The sequence below is a fragment of the Struthio camelus genome, chromosome 5 (genome assembly GCF_040807025.1).
Source record: "Struthio camelus isolate bStrCam1 chromosome 5, bStrCam1.hap1, whole genome shotgun sequence".
Taxonomy (NCBI): domain Eukaryota; kingdom Metazoa; phylum Chordata; class Aves; order Struthioniformes; family Struthionidae; genus Struthio; species Struthio camelus.
In genome coordinates, this window is record NC_090946.1 from 922,743 (window position 1) to 947,599 (window position 24,857).

Genomic DNA, 24,857 nt, shown 5'->3' on the forward strand with positions numbered 1-24,857 from the left:
ATCACGAACACCTGAGCACACAATCACCACCAGCACACACATGCCTGGCACTGGCCTCTGATGATGTCACGAACAACTGAGCTCACAATCACCACCAGCACACACATGCCTGCCACTGGCCTCTCACGCCCTCAGGCACAGGGTCTTCACAATCACCACCAGCCAACACATACCTGCCACTGGCCTCTCACACCCTCACGCACAAGGACCTTACAATCACCACCAGCAGAAACATGCCTGGCCCTGGCCTCTCACGCCCTCACACACAACTCCCCTCACAATCACCCCCAGCACACACATGCCTGCCACTGGCTTCTCACGCCCTCAGGCACAGGGACCTCACAATCACCACCAGCACACACATGCCTGCCACTGCCTTTTAACTCCCTCAGGTACAAGCACCTCACAATCACAACCAGAACACACCAGTCTGACACTGGCCTCTCATGCCTCCACGCACAAATGACCTCAAAATCACCACCAGCACACACATGCCTGCCACTGGCTCCTCATACCATCATGCACAAGGACCTCACAGTCCCCCCAGCACACACATGCCTGCCACTGGCCTCTGAAGACGTCATGAACAACTGAGCTCACAATCACCACCAGCAGACACGTGCCTGCCACTGGCTTTTAATTCCCTACGGCACAAGGACCTCACAATCACCACCAGCAGACACATGCCTGGCACTGGCCTCTCAACCCGTCACGCACAAGTACCTCACAGTCACCCCCAGCACACACATGCCTGGCACAGGCCTCTGAAGACGTAACGAGCAACTGAGTTCACAATCACCACCAGCACACACATGCCTGCCACTGGCTCCTCATACCGTCATGCACAAGGACCTCACAGTCCCCCCAGCACACACATGCCTGCCACTGGCCTCTGAAGACGTCATGAACAACTGAGCTCACAATCACCACCAGCAGACACGTGCCTGCCACTGGCTTTTAACTCCCTACGGCACAAGGACCTCACAATCACCACCAGCACACACATGCCTGGCACTGGCCTCTGAAGACGTAACGAGCAACTGAGCTCACAATCACCACCAGCACACACATGCCTGGCACCGGCCTCTGATGACATCAGGAACAATTGAGCTCACAATCACCACCAGCACACACATGTCTGCCACTGGCCTCTCATGCCCTCAGGCACAAGGACCTCAAAATCACCATCACTAGACTAGTGCATGGCACTGGCATGTGACAACATCACGAACACCTGAGCACCCAATCACCACCAGCACACACATGCCTGCCACTGGCCTCTCGCCCTCAGACACAATGACCTCACAATAACCACCAGCAAAAAAAAGCCTGGCACTGGCCTCTAACGCCCTCAGGCACAAGGACCTCACAATCACCACCAGCACACACATGCCTGGCACTGGCCTCTGATGATGTCACGAGCAACTGAGCTCACAATCACCACCAGCAGACACATGCCTGCCACTGGCCTCTCACGCCCTCAGGCACAGGGTCTTCACAATCACCACCAGCCAACACATACCTGCCACTGGCCTCTCACACCCTCACGCACAAGGACCTTACAATCACCACCAGCAGAAACATGCCTGGCCCTGGCCTCTCACGCCCTCACACACAACTCCCCTCACAATCACCCCCAGCACACACATGCCTGCCACTGGCTTCTCACGCCCTCAGGCACAGGGACCTCACAATCACCACCAGCACACACATGCCTGCCACTGCCTTTTAACTCCCTCAGGTACAAGCACCTCACAATCACAACCAGAACACACGAGTCTGACACTGGCCTCTCATGCCTCCACGCACAAATGACCTCAAAATCACCACCAGCACACACATGCCTGCCACTGGCTCCTCATACCGTCATGCACAAGGACCTCACAGTCCCCCCAGCACACACATGCCTGCCACTGGCCTCTGAAGACGTCATGAACAACTGAGCTCACAATCACCACCAGCAGACACGTGCCTGCCACTGGCTTTTAACTCCCTACGGCACAAGGACCTCACAATCACCACCAGCAGACACATGCCTGGCACTGGCCTCTCAACCCGTCACGCACAAGGAACTCACAGTCGCCCCCAGCACACACATGCCTGGCACTGGCCTCTGAAGACGTAACGAGCAACTGAGCTCACAATCACCACCAGCACACACATGCCTGGCACCGGCCTCTGATGACATCAGGAACAATTGAGCTCACAATCACCACCAGCACACACATGCCTGCCACTGGCCTCTCATGCCCTCAGGCACAAGGACCTCACAATCACCATCACTAGACTAGTACCTGGCATGGCATGTGACAACATCACGAACACCTGAGCACACAATCACCACCAGCACACACATGCCTGGCACTGGCCTCTCGCCCTCGGACACAATGACCTCACAATAACCACCAGCAAAAAAAAGCCTGGCACTGGCCTCTAACGCCCTCAGGCACAAGGACCTCACAATCACCACCAGCACACACATGCCTGGCACTGGCCTCTGATGATGTCACGAACAACTGAGCTCACAATCACCACCAGCAGACACATGCCTGCCACTGGCTTCTCACGCCCTCAGGCACAGGGTCTTCACAATCACCACCAGCCAACACATACCTGCCACTGGCCTCTCACACCCTCACGCACAAGGACCTTACAATCACCACCAGCAGAAACATGCCTGGCACTGGCCTCTCACGCCCTCACACACAACTCCCCTCACAATCACCACCAGCACACACATGCCTGCCACTGGCTTCTCACGCCCTCAGGCACAGCGACCTCACAATCACCACCAGCACACACATGCCTGCCACTGCCTTTTAACTCCCTCAGGTACAAGCACCTCACAATCACAACCAGAACACAGGAGTCTGACACTGGCCTCTCATGCCTCCACGCACAACTGACCTCAAAATCACCACCAGCACACACATGCCTGCCACTGGCTCCTCATACCGTCATGCACAAGGACCTCACAGTCCCCCCAGCACACACATGCCTGCCACTGGCCTCTGAAGACGTCATGAACAACTGAGCTCACAATCACCACCAGCAGACACGTGCCTGCCACTGGCTTTTAACTCCCTACGGCACAAGGACCTCACAATCACCACCGGCAGACACATGCCTGGCACTGGCCTCTCAACCCGTCACGCACAAGTACCTCACAGTCGCCCCCAGCACACACATGCCTGGCACTGGCCTCTGAAGACGTAACGAGCAACTGAGCTCACAATCACCACCAGCACACACATGCCTGGCACCGGCCTCTGATGACATCAGGAACAATTGAGCTCACAATCACCACCAGCACACACATGTCTGCCACTGGCCTCTCATGCCATCAGGCACAAGGACCTCAAAATCACCATCACTAGACTAGTGCATGGCACTGGCATGTGACAACATCACGAACACCTGAGCACACAATCACCACCAGCACACACATGCCTGGCACTGGCCTCTCGCCCTCAGACACAATGACCTCACAATAACCACCAGCAAAAAAAAGACTGGCACTGGCCTCTAACGCCCTCAGGCACAAGGACCTCACAATCACCACCAGCACACACATGCCTGCCAATGGCCTCTGATGATGTCACGAACAACTGAGCTCACAATCACCACCAGCAGACACATGCCTGCCACTGGCCTCTCACGCCCTCAGGCACAGGGTCTTCACAATCACCACCAGCCAACACATACCTGCCACTGGCCTCTCACACCCTCACGCACAAGGACCTTACAATCACCACCAGCAGAAACATGCCTGGCCCTGGCCTCTCACGCCCTCACACACAACTCCCCTCACAATCACCCCCAGCACACACATGCCTGCCACTGGCTTCTCACGCCCTCAGGCACAGCGACCTCACAATCACCACCAGCACACACATGCCTGCCACTGCCTTTTAACTCCCTCAGGTACAAGCACCTCACAATCACAACCAGAACACACGAGTCTGACACTGGCCTCTCATGCCTCCACGCACAACTGACCTCAAAATCACCACCAGCACACACATGCCTGCCACTGGCTCCTCATACCGTCATGCACAAGGACCTCACAGTCCCCCCAGCACACACATGCCTGCCACTGGCCTCTGAAGACGTCATGAACAACTGAGCTCACAATCACCACCAGCAGACACGTGCCTGCCACTGGCTTTTAACTCCCTCAGGCACAAGGACCTCACAATCACCACCAGCAGACACATGCCTGGCACTGGCCTCTCAACCCGTCACGCACAAGTACCTCACAGTCGCCCCCAGCACACACATGCCTGGCACCGGCCTCTGAAGACGTAACGAGCAACTGAGCTCACAATCACCACCAGCACACACATGCCTGGCACCGGCCTCTGATGACATCAGGAACAATTGAGCTCACAATCACCACCAGCACACACATGTCTGCCACTGGCCTCTCATGCCCTCAGGCACAAGGACCTCTAAATCACCATCACTAGACTAGTGCATGGCACTGGCATGTGACAACATCACGAACACCTGAGCACACAATCACCACCAGCACACACATGCCTGGCACTGGCCTCTCGCCCTCAGACACAATGACCTCACAATAACCACCAGCAAAAAAAAGCCTGGCACTGGCCTCTAACGCCCTCAGGCACAAGGACCTCACAATCACCACCAGCACACACATGCCTGGCACTGGCCTCTGATGATGTCACGAACAACTGAGCTCACAATCACCACCAGCACACACATGCCTGCCACTGGCCTCTCACGCCCTCAGGCACAGGGTCTTCACAATTCCCACCAGCCAACACATACCTGCCACTGGCCTCTCACACCCTCACGCACAAGGACCTTACAATCACCACCAGCAGAAACATGCCTGGCCCTGGCCTCTCACGCCCTCACACACAACTCCCCTCACAATCACCCCCAGCACACACATGCCTGCCACTGGCTTCTCACGCCCTCAGGCACAGCGACCTCACAATCACCACCAGCACACACATGCCTGCCACTGCCTTTTAACTCCCTCAGGTACAAGCACCTCACAATCACAACCAGAACACACCAGTCTGATACTGGCCTCTCATGCCTCCACGCACAACAGACCTCAAAATCACCACCAGCACACACATGCCTGCCACTGGCTCCTCATACCGTCATGCACAAGGACCTCACAGTCCCCCCCAGCACACACATGCCTGCCACTGGCCTCTGAAGACGTCATGAACAACTGAGCTCACAATCACCACCAGCAGACACGTGCCTGCCACTGGCTTTTAACTCCCTACGGCACAAGGACCTCACAATCACCACCAGCACACACATGCCTAGCCCTGGCCTCTCAACCCGTCACGCACAAATACCTCACAGTCACCCCCAGCACACACATGCCTGGCACAGGCCTCTGAAGACGTAACGAGCAACTGAGCTCACAATCACCACCAGCACACACATGCCTGGCACCGGCCTCTGATGACATCAGGAACAATTGAGCTCACAATCACCACCAGCACACACATGTCTGCCACTGGCCTCTCATGCCCTCAGGCACAAGAACCTCTAAATCACCATCACTAGACTAGTGCATGGCACTGGCATGTGACAACATCACGAACACCTGAGCACACAATCACCACCAGCACACACATGCCTGCCACTGGCCTCTCGCCCTCAGACACAATGACCTCACAATAACCACCAGCAAAAAAAAGCCTGGCACTGGCCTCTAACGCCCTCAGGCACAAGGACCTCACAATCACCACCAGCACACACATGCCTGGCACTGGCCTCTGATGATGTCACGAGCAACTGAGCTCACAATCACCACCAGCACACACATGCCCTAAGCCACTGGCCTCTCACGCCCTCAGGCACAGGGTCTTCACAATCACCACCAGCCAACACATACCTGCCACTGGCCTCTCACACCCTCACGCACAAGGACCTTACAATCACCACCAGCAGAAACATGCCTGGCCCTGGCCTCTCACGCCCTCACACACAACTCCCCTCACAATCACCCCCAGCACACATGCCTGCCACTGGCTTCTCACGCCCTCAGGCACAGGGACCTCACAATCACCACCAGCACACACATGCCTGCCACTGCCTTTTAACTCCCTCAGGTACAAGCACCTCACAATCACAACCAGAACACACGAGTCTGACACTGGCCTCTCATGCCTCCACGCACAACTGACCTCAAAATCACCACCAGCACACACATGCCTGCCACTGGCTCCTCATACCGTCATGCACAAGGACCTCACAGTCCCCCCCAGCACACACATGCCTGCCACTGGCCTCTGAAGACGTCATGAACAACTGAGCTCACAATCACCACCAGCAGACACGTGCCTGCCACTGGCTTTTAACTCCCTACGGCACAAGGACCTCACAATCACCACCAGCAGACACATGCCTGGCACTGGCCTCTCATGACGTCACGCACAAGTACCTCACAGTCACCCCCAGAACACACATGCCTGGCACAGGCCTCTGAAGACGTAACGAGCAACTGAGCTCACAATCACCACCAGCACACACATGCCTGGCACCGGCCTCTGATGACATCAGGAAAAATTGAGCTCACAATCACCACCAGCACACACATGTCTGCCACTGGCCTCTCATGCCCTCAGGCACAAGGACCTCTAAATCACCATCACTAGACTAGTGCATGGCACTGGCATGTGACAACATCACGAACACCTGAGCACACAATCACCACCAGCACACACATGCCTGGCACTGGCCTCTCGCCCTCAGACACAATGACCTCACAATAACCACCAGCAAAAAAAAGCCTGGCACTGGCCTCTAACGCCCTCAGGCACAAGGACCTCACAATCACCACCAGCACACACATGCCTGCCACTGGCCTCTGATGATGTCACGAGCAACTGAGCTCACAATCACCACCAGCACACACATGCCCTAAGCCACTGGCCTCTCACGCCCTCAGGCACAGGGTCTTCACAATCACCACCAGCCAACACATACCTGCCACTGGCCTCTCACACCCTCACGCACAAGGACCTTACAATCACCACCAGCAGAAACATGCCTGGCCCTGGCCTCTCACGCCCTCACACACAACTCCCCTCACAATCACCCCCAGCACACATGCCTGCCACTGGCTTCTCACGCCCTCAGGCACAGGGACCTCACAATCACCACCAGCACACACATGCCTGCCACTGCCTTTTAACTCCCTCAGGTACAAGCACCTCACAATCACAACCAGAACACACGAGTCTGACACTGGCCTCTCATGCCTCCACGCACAACTGACCTCAAAATCACCACCAGCACACACATGCCTGCCACTGGCTCCTCATACCGTCATGCACAAGGACCTCACAGTCCCCCCCAGCACACACATGCCTGCCACTGGCCTCTGAAGACGTCATGAACAACTGAGCTCACAATCACCACCAGCACACACATGCCTGCCACTGGCTTTTAACTCCCTACGGCACAAGGACCTCACAATCACCACCAGCAGACACATGCCTGGCACTGGCCTCTCAACCCGTCACGCACAAGTACCTCACAGTCACCCCCAGCACACAAATGCCTGGCACTGGCCTCTGAAGACGTAACGAGCAACTGAGCTCAGAAACACCACCAGCAGACACATGCCTGCCACTCGCCTCTGATGACGTCACGAACAACTGAGCTCACAATCACCACCAGCACACACATGTCTGCCACTGGCCTCTCATGCCCTCAGGCACAAGGACCTCTAAATCACCATCACTAGACTAGTGCATGGCACTGGCATGTGACAACATCACGAACACCTGAGCACACAATCACCACCAGCACACACATGCCTGGCACTGGCCTCTCGCCCTCAGACACAATGACCTCACAATAACCACCAGCAAAAAAAAGCCTGGCACTGGCCTCTAACGCCCTCAGGCACAAGGACCTCACAATCACCACCAGCACACACATGCCTGCCACTGGCCTCTGATGATGTCACGAGCAACTGAGCTCACAATCACCACCAGCACACACATGCCCTAAGCCACTGGCCTCTCACGCCCTCAGGCACAGGGTCTTCACAATCACCACCAGCCAACACATACCTGCCACTGGCCTCTCACACCCTCACGCACAAGGACCTTACAATCACCACCAGCAGAAACATGCCTGGCCCTGGCCTCTCACGCCCTCACACACAACTCCCCTCACAATCACCCCCAGCACACATGCCTGCCACTGGCTTCTCACGCCCTCAGGCACAGGGACCTCACAATCACCACCAGCACACACATGCCTGCCACTGCCTTTTAACTCCCTCAGGTACAAGCACCTCACAATCACAACCAGAACACACGAGTCTGACACTGGCCTCTCATGCCTCCACGCACAACTGACCTCAAAATCACCACCAGCACACACATGCCTGCCACTGGCTCCTCATACCGTCATGCACAAGGACCTCACAGTCCCCCCCAGCACACACATGCCTGCCACTGGCCTCTGAAGACGTCATGAACAACTGAGCTCACAATCACCACCAGCACACACATGCCTGCCACTGGCTTTTAACTCCCTACGGCACAAGGACCTCACAATCACCACCAGCAGACACATGCCTGGCACTGGCCTCTCAACCCGTCACGCACAAGTACCTCACAGTCACCCCCAGCACACAAATGCCTGGCACTGGCCTCTGAAGACGTAACGAGCAACTGAGCTCAGAAACACCACCAGCAGACACATGCCTGCCACTCGCCTCTGATGACGTCACGAACAACTGAGCTCACAATCACCACCAGCACACACATGTCTGCCACTGGCCTCTCATGCCCTCAGGCACAAGGACCTCAAAATCACCATCACTAGACTAGTGCCTGGCACTGGCATGTGACAACATCACGAACACCTGAGCACACAATCACCACCAGCACACACATGCCTGCCACTGGCCTCTCGCCCTCAGACACAATGACCTCACAATAACCACCAGCAAAAAAAAGCCTGGCACTGGCCTCTAACGCCCTCAGGCACAAGGACCTCACAATCACCACCAGCACACACATGCCTGGCACTGGCCTCTGATGATGTCACGAACAACTGAGCTCACAATCACCACCAGCCAACACATACCTGCCACTGGCGTCTCACACCCTCACGCACAAGGACCTTACAATCACCACCAGTACACACATGCCTGGCCCTGGCCTCTCACGCCCTCACACACAACTCCCCTCACAATCACCCCCAGCACACACATGCCTGCCACTGGCTTCTCACGCCCTCAGGCACAGGGACCTCACAATCACCACCAGCACACACATGCCTGCCACTGCCTTTTAACTCCCTCAGGTACAAGCACCTCACAATCACAACCAGAACACACCAGTCTGACACTGGCCTCTCATGCCTCCACGCACAACTGACCTCAAAATCACCACCAGCACACACATGCCTGCCACTGGCTCCTCATACCGTCATGCACAAGGACCTCACAGTCCCCCCAGCACACACATGCCTGCCACTGGCCTCTGAAGACGTCATGAACAACTGAGATCACAATCACCACCAGCAGACACGTGCCTGCCACTGGCTTTTAACTCCCTACGGCACAAGGACCTCACAATCACCACCAGCACACACATGCCTGGCACTGGCCTCTCAACCTGTCACGCACAAGTACCTCACAGTCACCCCCAGCACACACATGCCTGGCACGGCACTGGCCTCTCATGACGTCACGAGCAACTGAGCTCACAATCACCACCAGCACACACATGCCTGGCACCGGCCTCTCATGCCCTCAGGCACAAGGACCTCAAAATCACCACCAGTAGACAAGTGCCTGGCATGGCATGTGACAACATCACGAACACCTGAGCACACAATCACCACCAGCACACACATGCCTGCCACTGGCCTCTCGCCCTCAGACACAATGACCTCACAATAACCACCAGCAAAAAAAAGCCTGGCACTGGCCTCTAACGCCCTCAGGCACAAGGACCTCACAATCACCACCAGCACACACATGCCTGGCACTGGCCTCTGAAGACGTCATGAACAACTGAGCTCACAATCACCACCAGCACACACATGCCTGCCACTGGCCTCTCACGCCCTCAGGCACAGGGTCTTCACAATCACCACCAGCCAACACATACCTGCCACTGGCCTCTCACACCCTCACGCACAAGGACCTTACAATCACCACCAGCAGAAACATGCCTGGCCCTGGCCTCTCACGCCCTCACACACAACTCCCCTCACAATCACCACCAGCACACACATGCCTGCCACTGGCTTCTCACGCCCTCAGGCACAGGGACCTCACAATCACCACCAGCACACACATGCCTGCCACTGCCTTTTAACTCCCTCAGGTACAAGCACCTCACAATCACAACCAGAACACACGAGTCTGACACTGGCCTCTCATGCCTCCACGCACAAATGACCTCAAAATCACCACCAGCACACACATGCCTGCCACTGGCTCCTCATACCGTCATGCACAAGGACCTCACAGTCCCCCCCCAGCACACACATGCCTGCCACTGGCCTCTGAAGACGTCATGAACAACTGAGCTCACAATCACCACCAGCAGACACGTGCCTGCCACTGACTTTTAACTCCCTACGGCACAAGGACCTCACAATCACCACCAGCACACACATGCCTGCCACTGGCCTCTCAACCCGTCACGCACAAGTACCTCACAGTCACCCCCAGCACACACATGCCTGGCACAGGCCTCTGAAGACGTAACGAGCAACTGAGCTCACAATCACCACCAGCACACACATGCCTGGCACCGGCCTCTGATGACATCAGGAACAATTGAGCTCACAATCACCACCAGCACACACATGTCTGCCACTGGCCTCTCATGCCCTCAGGCACAAGGACCTCAAAATCACCATCACTAGACTAGTGCATGGCACTGGCATGTGACAACATCACGAACACCTGAGCTCACAATCACCACCAGCACACACATGCCTGCCACTGGCCTCTCACGCCCTCAGGCACAGGGTCTTCACAATCACCACCAGCCACAACATACCTGCCACTGGCCTCTCACACCCTCACGCACAAGGACCTTACAATCACCACCAGCAGAAAAATGCCTGGCCCTGGCCTCTCACGCCCTCACAGACAACTCCCCTCACAATCACCCCCAGCACACACATGCCTGGCACTGGCCTCTGATGATGTCACGAACAACTGAGCTCACAATCACCACCAGCACACACATGCCTGCCACTGGCCTCTGATGACGTCACGAGCAACTGAGCTCACAGTCACCACCAGCACACACATGCCTGCCACTGGCTTCTCACGCCCTCAGGCACAGGGACCTCACAATCACCACCAGCACACACATGCCTGCCACTGCCTTTTAACTCCCTCAGGTACAAGCACCTCACAATCACAACCAGAACACACCAGTCTGACACTGGCCTCTCATGCCTCCACGCACAAATGACCTCAAAATCACCACCAGCACACACATGCCTGCCACTGGCTCCTCATACCGTCATGCACAAGGACCTCACAGTCCCCCCCAGCACACACATGCCTGCCACTGGCCTCTGAAGACGTCATGAACAACTGAGCTCACAATCACCACCAGCAGACACGTGCCTGCCACTGGCTTTTAACTCCCTACGGCACAAGGACCTCACAATCACCACCAGCAGACACATGCCTGGCACTGGCCTCTCAACCTGTCACGCACAAGTACCTCACAGTCACCCCCAGCACACACATGCCTGGCAATGGCCTCTGAAGACGTAATGAGCAACTGAGCTCACAATCACCACCAGCACACACATGCCTGGCACCGGCCTCTGATGACATCAGGAACAATTGAGCTCACAATCACCACCAGCACACACATGCCTGGCCCTGGCCTCTCATGCCCTCAGGCACAAGGACCTCTAAATCACCATCACTAGACTAGTGCATGGCACTGGCATGTGACAACATCACGAACACCTGAGCACACAATCACCACCAGCACACACATGCCTGCCACTGGCCTCTCGCCCTCAGACACAATGACCTCACAATAACCACCAGCAAAAAAAAGCCTGGCACTGGCCTCTAACGCCCTCAGGCACAAGGACCTCACAATCACCACCAGCACACACATGCCTGCCACTGGCCTCTGATGATGTCACGAACAACTGAGCTCACAATCACCACCAGCACACACATGCCTGCCACTGGCCTCTCACGCCCTCAGGCACAGGGTCTTCACAATCACCACCAGCCAACACAAACCTGCCACTGGCCTCTCACACCCTCACGCACAAGGACCTTACAATCACCACCAGCAGAAACATGCCTGGCCCTGGCCTCTCACGCCCTCACACACAACTCCCCTCACAATCACCCCCAGCACACACATGCCTGCCACTGGCTTCTCACGCCCTCAGGCACAGCGACCTCACAATCACCACCAGCACACACATGCCTGCCACTGCCTTTTAACTCCCTCAGGTACAAGCACCTCACAATCACAACCAGAACACACGAGTCTGACACTGGCCTCTCATGCCTCCACGCACAACTGACCTCAAAATCACCACCAGCACACACATGCCTGCCACTGGCTCCTCATACCGTCATGCACAAGGACCTCACAGTCCCCCCCAGCACACACATGCCTGCCACTGGCCTCTGAAGACGTCATGAACAACTGAGCTCACAATCACCACCAGCAGACACGTGCCTGCCACTGGCTTTTAACTCCCTACGGCACAAGGACCTCACAATCACCACCAGCAGACACATGCCTGGCAGTGGCCTCACAACCCGTCACGCACAAGGACCTCACAGTCACCCCGAGCACACACATGCCTGGCAATGGCCTCTGAAGACGTAACGAGCAACTGAGCTCACAATCACCACCAGCACACATATGCCTGGCACCGGCCTCTGATGACATCAGGAACAATTGAGTTCACAATCACCACCAGCACACACATGTCTGCCACTGGCCTCTCACGCCCTCAGGCACAGGGTCTTCACAATCACCACCAGCCAACACATACCTGCCACTCGCCTCTCACACCCTCACGCACAAGGACCTTACAATCACCACCAGCAGAAAAATGCCTGGCCCTGGCCTCTCACGCCCTCACAGACAACTCCCCTCACAATCACCCCCAGCACACACATGCCTGCCACTGGCTTCTCACGCCCTCAGGCACAGCGACCTCACAATCACCACCAGCACACACATGCCTGCCACTGGCTTTTAACTCCCTCAGGTACAAGCACCTCACAATCACAACCAGAACACACGAGTCTGACACTGGCCTCTCATGCCTCCACGCACAACTGACCTCAAAATCACCACCAGCACACACATGCCTGCCACTGGCTCCTCATACCGTCATGCACAAGGACCTCACAGTCCCCCCCAGCACACACATGCCTGCCACTGGCCTCTGAAGACGTCATGAACAACTGAGCTCACAGTCACCACCAGCACACACATGCCTGCCACTGGCCTCTCACGCCCTCAGGCACAGGGACCTCACAATCACCACCAGCACACACATGCCTGCCACTGCCTTTTAACTCCCTCAGGTACAAGCACCTCACAATCACAACCAGAACACACCAGTCTGACACTGGTCTCTCATGCCTCCACGCACAAATGACCTCAAAATCACCACCAGCACACACATGCCTGCCACTGGCTCCTCATACCGTCATGCACAAGGACCTCACAGTCCCCCCCAGCACACACATGCCTGCCACTGGCCTCTGAAGACGTCATGAACAACTGAGCTCACAATCACCACCAGCAGACACGTGCCTGCCACTGGCTTTTAACTCCCTACGGCACAAGGACCTCACAATCACCACCAGCAGACACATGCCTGGCACTGGCCTCTCAACCCGTCACGCACAAGTACCTCACAGTCACCCCCAGCACACACATGCCTGGCAATGGCCTCTGAAGACGTAATGAGCAACTGAGCTCACAATCACCACCAGCACACACATGCCTGGCACCGGCCTCTGATGACATCAGGAACAATTGAGCTCACAATCACCACCAGCACACACATGTCTGCCACTGGCCTCTCATGCCCTCAGGCACAAGGACCTCTAAATCACCATCACTAGACTAGTGCATGGCACTGGCATGTGACAACATCACGAACACCTGAGCACACAATCACCACCAGCACACACATGCCTGCCACTGGCCTCTCGCCCTCAGACACAATGACCTCACAATAACCACCAGCAAAAAAAAGCCTGGCACTGGCCTCTAACGCCCTCAGGCACAAGGACCTCACAATCACCACCAGCACACACATGCCTGCCACTGGCCTCTGATGATGTCACGAACAACTGAGCTCACAATCACCACCAGCACACACATGCCTGCCACTGGCCTCCCACGCCCTCAGGCACAGGGTCTTCACAATCACCACCAGCCAACACAAACCTGCCACTGGCCTCTCACACCCTCACGCACAAGGACCTTACAATCACCACCAGCAGAAACATGCCTGGCCCTGGCCTCTCACGCCCTCACACACAACTCCCCTCACAATCACCCCCAGCACACACATGCCTGCCACTGGCTTCTCACGCCCTCAGGCACAGCGACCTCACAATCACCACCAGCACACACATGCCTGCCACTGCCTTTTAACTCCCTCAGGTACAAGCACCTCACAATCACAACCAGAACACACGAGTCTGACACTGGCCTCTCATGCCTCCACGCACAACTGACCTCAAAATCACCACCAGCACACACATGCCTGCCACTGGCTCCTCATACCGTCATGCACAAGGACCTCACAGTCCCCCCCAGCACACACATGCCTGCCACTGGCCTCTGAAGACGTCATGAACAACTGAGCTCACAATCACCACCAGCAGACACGTGCCTGCCACTGGCTTTTAACTCCCTACGGCACAAGGACCTCACAATCACCACCAGCAGACACATGCCTGGCACTGGCCTCACAACCCGTCACGCACAAGGACCTCACAGTCACCCCGAGCACACACATGCCTGGCAATGGCCTCTGAAGACGTAACGAGCAACTGAGCTCACAATCACCACCAGCACACATATGCCTGGCACCGGCCTCTGATGACATCAGGAACAATTGAGTTCACAATCACCACCAGCACACACATGTCTGCCACTGGCCTCTCACGCCCTCAGGCACAGGGTCTTCACAATCACCACCAGCCAACACATACCTGCCACTGGCCTCTCACACCCTCACGCACAAGGACCTTACAATCACCACCAGCAGAAAAATGCCTGCCACTGGCCTCTCACGCCCTCACAGACAACTCCCCTCACAATCACCCCCAGCACACACATGCCTGCCACTGGCTTCTCACGCCCTCAGGCACAGCGACCTCACAATCACCACCAGCACACACATGCCTGCCACTGCCTTTTAACTCCCTCAGGTACAAGCACCTCACAATCACAACCAGAACACACGAGTCTGACACTGGCCTCTCATGCCTCCACGCACAACTGACCTCAAAATCACCACCAGCACACACATGCCTGCCACTGGCTCCTCATACCGTCATGCACAAGGACCTCACAGTCCCCCCCAGCACACACATGCCTGCCACTGGCCTCTGAAGACGTCATGAACAACTGAGCTCACAATCACCACCAGCAGACACGTGCCTGCCACTGGCTTTTAACTCCCTACGGCACAAGGACCTCACAATCACCACCAGCAGACACATGCCTGGCACTGGCCTGTCAACCTGTCACGCACAAGTACCTCACAGTCACCCCGAGCACACACATGCCTGGCACAGGCCTCTGAAGACGTAACGAGCAACTGAGCTCACAATCACCACCAGCACACACATGCCTGGCACCGGCCTCTGATGACATCAGGAACAATTGAGCTCACAATCACCACCAGCACACACATGTCTGCCACTGGCCTCTCATGCCCTCAGGCACAAGGACCTCTAAATCACCATCACTAGACTAGTGCATGGCACTGGCATGTGACAACATCACGAACACCTGAGCACACAATCACCACCAGCACACACATGCCTGCCACTGGCCTCTCGCCCTCAGACACAAGGACCTCACAATAACCACCAGCAAAAAAAAGCCTGGCACTGGCCTCTAACGCCCTCAGGCACAAGGACCTCACAATCACCACCAGCACACACATGCCTGCCACTGGCCTCTGATGATGTCACGAGCAACTGAGCTCACAATCACCACCAGCACACACATGCCTGCCACTGGCTTCTCACGCCCGAAGGCACAGGGTCTTCACAATCACCACCAGCACACACATGCCTGCCACTGGCCTCTCACGCCCTCAGGCACAGGGACCTCACAATCACCACCAGCACACACATGCCTGCCACTGCCTTTTAACTCCCTCAGGTACAAGCACCTCACAATCACAACCAGAACACACGAGTCTGACACTGGCCTCTCATGCCTCCACGCACAACTGACCTCAAAATCACCACCAGCACACACATGCCTGCCACTGGCTCCTCATACCGTCATGCACAAGGACCTCACAGTCCCCCCCAGCACACACATGCCTGCCACTGGCCTCTGAAGACGTCATGAACAACTGAGCTCACAATCACCACCAGCAGACACGTGCCTGCCACTGGCTTTTAACTCCCTACGGCACAAGGACCTCACAATCACCACCAGCAGACACATGCCTGGCACTGGCCTCTCAACCTGTCACGCACAAGTACCTCACAGTCACCCCCAGCACACACATGCCTGGCAATGGCCTCTGAAGACGTAATGAGCAACTGAGCTCACAATCACCACCAGCACACACATGCCTGGCACCGGCCTCTGATGACATCAGGAACAATTGAGCTCACAATCACCACCAGCACACACATGTCTGCCACTGGCCTCTCATGCCCTCAGGCACAAGGACCTCTAAATCACCATCACTAGACTAGTGCATGGCACTGGCATGTGACAACATCACGAACACCTGAGCACACAATCACCACCAGCACACACATGCCTGCCACTGGCCTCTCGCCCTCAGACACAATGACCTCACAATAACCACCAGCAAAAAAAAGCCTGGCACTGGCCTCTAACGCCCTCAGGCACAAGGACCTCACAATCACCACCAGCACACACATGCCTGCCACTGGCCTCTGATGATGTCACGAACAACTGAGCTCACAATCACCACCAGCACACACATGCCTGCCACTGGCCTCTCACGCCCTCAGGCACAGGGTCTTCACAATCACCACCAGCCAACACAAACCTGCCACTGGCCTCTCACACCCTCACGCACAAGGACCTTACAATCACCACCAGCAGAAACATGCCGGGCCCTGGCCTCTCACGCCCTCACACACAACTCCCCTCACAATCACCCCCAGCACACACATGCCTGCCACTGGCTTCTCACGCCCTCAGGCACAGCGACCTCACAATCACCACCAGCACACACATGCCTGCCACTGCCTTTTAACTCCCTCAGGTACAAGCACCTCACAATCACCACCAGAACACACCAGTCTGACACTGGCCTCTCATGCCTCCACGCACAACTGACCTCAAAATCACCACCAGCACACACATGCCTGCCACTGGCTCCTCATACCGTCATGCACAAGGACCTCACAGTCCCCCCCAGCACACACATGCCTGCCACTGGCCTCTGAAGACGTCATGAACAACTGAGCTCACAATCACCACCAGCAGACACGTGCCTGCCACTGGCTTTTAACTCCCTACGGCACAAGGACCTCACAATCACCACCAGCAGACACATGCCTGGCACTGGCCTCACAACCCGTCACGCACAAGGACCTCACAGTCACCCCGAGCACACACATGCCTGGCAATGGCCTCTGAAGACGTAACGAGCAACTGAGCTCACAATCACCACCAGCACACATATGCCTGGCACCGGCCTCTGATGACATCAGGAACAATTGAGTTCACAATCACCACCAGCACACACATGTCTGCCACTGGCCTCTCACGCCCTCAGGCACAGGGTCTTCACAATCACCACCAGCCAACACATACCTGCCACTCGCCTCTCACACCCTCACGCACAAGGACCTTACAATCACCACCAGCAGAAAAATGCCTGGCCCTGGCCTCTCACGCCCTCACAGACAACTCCCCTCACAATCACCCCCAGCACACACATGCCTGCCACTGGCTTCTCACGCCCTCAGGCACAGCGACCTCACAATCACCACCAGCACACACATGCCTGCCACTGGCTTTTAACTCCCTCAGGTACAAGCACCTCACAATCACAACCAGAACACACGAGTCTGACACTGGCCTCTCATGCCTCCACGCACAACTGACCTCAAAATCACCACCAGCACACACATGCCTGCCACTGGCTCCTCATACCGTCATGCACAAGGACCTCACAGTCCCCCCCAGCACACACATGCCTGCCACTGGCCTCTGAAGACGTCATGAACAACTGAGCTCACAGTCACCACCAGCACACACATGCCTGCCACTGGCTTCTCACGCCCTCAGGCACAGGGACCTCACAATCACCACCAGCACACACATGCCTGCCACTGCCTTTTAACTCCCTCAGGTACAAGCACCTCACAATCACAACCAGAACACACGAGTCTGACACTGGCCTCTCATGCCTCCACGCACAAATGACCTCAAAATCACCACCAGCACACACATGCCTGCCACTGGCTCCTCATACCGTCATGCACAAGGACCTCACAGTCCCCCCCAGCACACACATGCCTGCCACTGGCCTCTGAAGACGTCATGAACAACTGAGCTCACAATCACCACCAGCAGACACGTGCCTGCCACTGGCTTTTAACTCCCTACGGCACAAGGACCTCACAATCACCACCAGCAGACACATGCCTGGCACTGGCCTCTCAACCTGTCACGCACAAGTACCTCACAGTCACCCCCAGCACACACATGCCTGGCAATGGCCTCTGAAGACGTAATGAGCAACTGAGCTCACAATCACCACCAGCACACACATGCCTGGCACCGGCCTCTGATGACATCAGGAACAATTGAGCTCACAATCACCACCAGCACACACATGTCTGCCACTGGCCTCTCATGCCCTCAGGCACAAGGACCTCTAAATCACCATCACTAGACTAGTGCATGGCACTGGCATGTGACAACATCACGAACACCTGAGCACACAATCACCACCAGCACACACATGCCTGCCACTGGCCTCTCGCCCTCAGACACAATGACCTCACAATAACCACCAGCAAAAAAAAGCCTGGCACTGGCCTCTAACGCCCTCAGGCACAAGGACCTCACAATCACCACCAGCACACACATGCCTGCCACTGGCCTCTGATGATGTCACGAACAACTGAGCTCACAATCACCACCAGCACACACATGCCTGCCACTGGCCTCCCACGCCCTCAGGCACAGGGTCTTCACAATCACCACCAGCCAACACAAACCTGCCACTGGCCTCTCACACCCTCACGCACAAGGACCTTACAATCACCACCAGCAGAAACATGCCTGGCCCTGGCCTCTCACGCCCTCACACACAACTCCCCTCACAATCACCCCCAGCACACACATGCCTGCCACTGGCTTCTCACGCCCTCAGGCACAGCGACCTCACAATCACCACCAGCACACACATGCCTGCCACTGCCTTTTAACTCCCTCAGGTACAAGCACCTCACAATCACAACCAGAACACACGAGTCTGACACTGGCCTCTCATGCCTCCACGCACAACTGACCTCAAAATCACCACCAGCACACACATGCCTGCCACTGGCTCCTCATACCGTCATGCACAAGGACCTCACAGTCCCCCCCAGCACACACATGCCTGCCACTGGCCTCTGAAGACGTCATGAACAACTGAGCTCACAATCACCACCAGCAGACACGTGCCTGCCACTGGCTTTTAACTCCCTACGGCACAAGGACCTCACAATCACCACCAGCAGACACATGCCTGGCACTGGCCTCTCAACCCGTCACGCACAAGGACCTCACAGTCACCCCGAGCACACACATGCCTGGCAATGGCCTCTGAAGACGTAACGAGCAACTGAGCTCACAATCACCACCAGCACACATATGCCTGGCACCGGCCTCTGATGACATCAGGAACAATTGAGTTCACAATCACCACCAGCACACACATGTCTGCCACTGGCCTCTCACGCCCTCAGGCACAGGGTCTTCACAATCACCACCAGCCAACACATACCTGCCAATGGCCTCTCACACCCTCACGCACAAGGACCTTACAATCACCACCAGCAGAAAAATGCCTGCCACTGGCCTCTCACGCCCTCACAGACAACTCCCCTCACAATCACCCCCAGCACACACATGCCTGCCACTGGCTTCTCACGCCCTCAGGCACAGCGACCTCACAATCACCACCAGCACACACATGCCTGCCACTGCCTTTTAACTCCCTCAGGTACAAGCACCTCACAATCACAACCAGAACACACGAGTCTGACACTGGCCTCTCATGCCTCCACGCACAACTGACCTCAAAATCACCACCAGCACACACATGCCTGCCACTGGCTCCTCATACCGTCATGCACAAGGACCTCACAGTCCCCCCCAGCACACACATGCCTGCCACTGGCCTCTGAAGACGTCATGAACAACTGAGCTCACAATCACCACCAGCAGACACGTGCCTGACACTGGCTTTTAACTCCCTACGGCACAAGGACCTCACAATCACCACCAGCACACACATGCCTGGCACTGGCCTGTCAACCTGTCACGCACAAGTACCTCACAGTCACCCCGAGCACACACATGCCTGGCACAGGCCTCTGAAGACGTAACGAGCAACTGAGCTCACAATCACCACCAGCACACACATGCCTGGCACCGGCCTCTGATGACATCAGGAACAATTGAGCTCACAATCACCACCAGCACACACATGTCTGCCACTGGCCTCTCATGCCCTCAGGCACAAGGACCTCAAAATCACCACCAGTAGACTAGTGCATGGCATTGGCATGTGACAACATCACGAACAACTGAGCTCACAATCACCACCAGCACACACATGCCTGGCACTTGCCTCTTGCCCTCAGACACAATGACCTCACAATAACCACCAGCAAAAAAAAGCCTGGCACTGGCCTCTAACGCCCTAAGGCACAAGGACCTCACAATCACCACCAGCACACACATGCCTGCCACTGGCCTCTGATGATGTCACGAGCAACTGAGCTCACAATCACCACCAGCACACACATGCCTGCCACTGGCTTCTCACGCCCGAAGGCACAGGGTCTTCACAATCACCACCAGCACACACATGCCTGCCACTGGCCTCTCACGCCCTCAGGCACAGGGACCTCACAATCACCACCAGCACACACATGCCTGCCACTGCCTTTTAACTCCCTCAGGTACAAGCACCTCACAATCACAACCAGAACACACGAGTCTGACACTGGCCTCTCATGCCTCCACGCACAACGGACCTCAAAATCACCACCAGCACACACATGCCTGCCACTGGCCTCTGAAGACATCATGAACAACTGAGCTCACAATCACCACCAGCAGACACGTGCCTGCCACTGGTTTTTAACTCCCTACGGCACAAGGACCTCACAATCACCACCAGCACACACATGCCTGCCACTGGCCTCTCATGCCCTCAGGCACAAGGACCTCAAAATCACCATCACTAGACTAGTGCATGGCACTGGCATGTGACAACATCACGAACAACTGAGCTCACAATCACCACCAGCACACACATGCCTGCCACTGGCCTCTCGCCCTCAGACACAATGACCTCACATTAACCACCAGCAAAAAAAAGCCTGGCACTGGCCTCTAACGCCCTAAGGCACAAGGACCTCACAATCACCACCAGCACACACATGCCTGCCACTGGCCTCTCATGACGTAACGAGCAACTGAGTTCACAATCACCACCAGCACACACATGCCTGGAACTGGCCTCTGATGATGTCACGAACAACTGAGCTCACAATCACCACCAGCACACACATGCCTGCCACTGGCCTCTCATGCCCGCAGGCACAGGGTCTTCACAATCACCACCAGCCAACACATACCTGCCACTGGCCTCTCACACCCTCACGCACAAGGACCTTACAATCACCACCAGCACACACATGCCTGCCACTGGCTCCTCATACCGTCATGCACAAGGACCTCACAGTCACCCCCAGCACACACATGCCTGGCAATGGCCTCTCATGACGTAATGAGCAACTGAGTTCACACTCACCACGAGCACACACATGCCTGGCACTGGCCTCTTATGACATCAGGAACAATTGAGCTCACATTCGCCACCAGCACACACATGCCTGCCACTTGCCTCTCATGCCCTCAGGCACAGGGTCTTCACAATCACCACCAGCACACACATGCCTGCCACTGGCCTCTCACGCCCTAACGGACAAGGACCTCACAATCACCACCAGCAGAAACATGCCTGGCCCTGGCCTCTCACGCCCTCACACACAACTCCCCAAAAATCACCACCAGCACACACATGGCTGACACTGGCCTCTCATGACGTCACGAACAACTGAGCTCACAATCACCACCAGCAGACACATGCCTGGCACTGCCCTCTCATGCCCTCAGGCGCAAGGACCTCAAAATCACCACCAGTAGACTAGTGCCTGGCATTGGCATGTGACAACATCACGAACAACTGAGCTCACAATCACCACCAGCACACACATGCCTGGCACTTGCCTCTTGCCCTCAGACACAATGACCTCACAATAACCACCAGCAAAAAAAAGCCTGGCACTGGCCTCTAACGCCCTAAGGCACAAGGACCTCACAATCACCACCAGCACACACATGCCTGCCACTGGCCTCTGATGATGCCACGAACAACTGAGCTCACAATCACCACCAGCACACACATGTCTGCCACTGGTCTCTCATGCCCTCAGGCACAAGGACCTCAAAATCACCACCAGTAGACTAGTGCCTGGCATGGCATGTGGCAACATCACGAACACCTGAGCTCACAATCACCACCAGCACACACATGCCTGCCACTGGCCTCTCGCCCTCAGACACAATGACCTCACAATAACCACCAGCAAAAAAAAGCCTGGTACAGGCCTCTAACGCCCTCAGGCACAAGGACCTCACAATCACCACCAGCACACACATGCCTGGCACTGGCCTCTGATGATGTCACGAACAACGGAGCTCACAATCACCACCAGCACACACATGCCTGCCACTGGCCTCTCACGCCCTCACACACAACTCCCCTCACAATCACCACCAGCACACACATGCCTGGCACTGGCCTCTCATGACGTCACGAGCAACTGAGCTCACAATCACCACCAGCACACACATGCCTGCCACTGGCTTCTCACGCCCTCAGGCACAGCGACTTCACAATCACCACCAGCACACACATGCCTGCCACTGCCTTTTAACTCCCTCAGGTACAAGCACCTCACAATCACAACCAGAACACACCAGTCTGACACTGGCCTCTCATGCCTCCACGCACAACTGACCTCACAATCACCACCAGCACACACATGCCTGCCACTGGCTCCTCATACCGTCATGCACAAGGACCTCACAGTCCCCCCCAGCACACACATGCCTGCCACTGGCCTCTGAAGACGTCATGAACAACTGAGCTCACAATCACCACCAGCAGACACGTGCCTGCCACTGGCTTTTAACACCCTACGGCAGAAGGAACTCACAATCACCACCAGCAGACACATGCCTGGCACTGGCCTCTCAACCCGTCACGCACAAGTACCTCACAGTCCCCCCCAGAACACACAAGCCTGGCAATGGCCTCTGAAGACGTAGTGAGCAACTGAGCTCACAATCACCACCAGAACACACATGCCTGCCACTGGACTCTGATGATGTCATGAGCAACTGAGCTCACAATCACCACCAGCACACACATGCCTGCCACTGGCTTCTCACGCCCTCAGGCACAGGAACCTCACAATCACCACCAGCACACCCATGCCTGCCACTGCCTTTTAACTCCCTCAGGTACAAGCACCTCACAATCACAACCAGAACACACGAGTCTGACACTTGCCTCTCATGCCTCCACGCACAACTGACCTCAAAATCACCACCAGCACACACATGCCTGCCACTGGCTCCTCATACCGTCATGTACAAGGACCTCACAGTCCCCCCCAGCACACACATGCCTGCCACTGGCCTCTGAAGACGTCATGAACAACTGAGCTCACAATCACCACCAGCACACACATGCCTGCCACTGGCCTCTCATGCCCTCAGGCACAGGGTCTTCACAATCACCACCAGCCAACACATACCTGCCACTGGCCTCTCACGCCCTCACGCACAAGGACCTCACAATCACCACCAGCAGAAACATGCCTGGCCCTGGCCTCTCACGCCCTCACACACAACTCCCCAAAAATCATCACCAGCAAACACATGGCTGACACTGGCCTCTCATGACGTCACGAACAACTGAGCTCACAATCACCACCAGCAGACACATGCCTGCCACTGGCCTATCATGCCGTCAGGCACAAGGACCTCAAAATCACCACCAGTAGACTAGTGCATGGCACTGGCATGTGACAACATCACGAACAACTGAGCACACAATCACCACCAGCACACACATGCCTGCCACTGGCCTCTTGCCCTCAGACACAATGACCTCACAATAACCACCAGCAAAAAAAAGTCTGGCACTGGCCTCTAACGCCCTAAGGCACAAGGACCTCACAATCACCACCAGCACACACATGCCTGGCACTGGCCTCTGATGATGTCATGAACAACTGAGCTCACAATCACCAC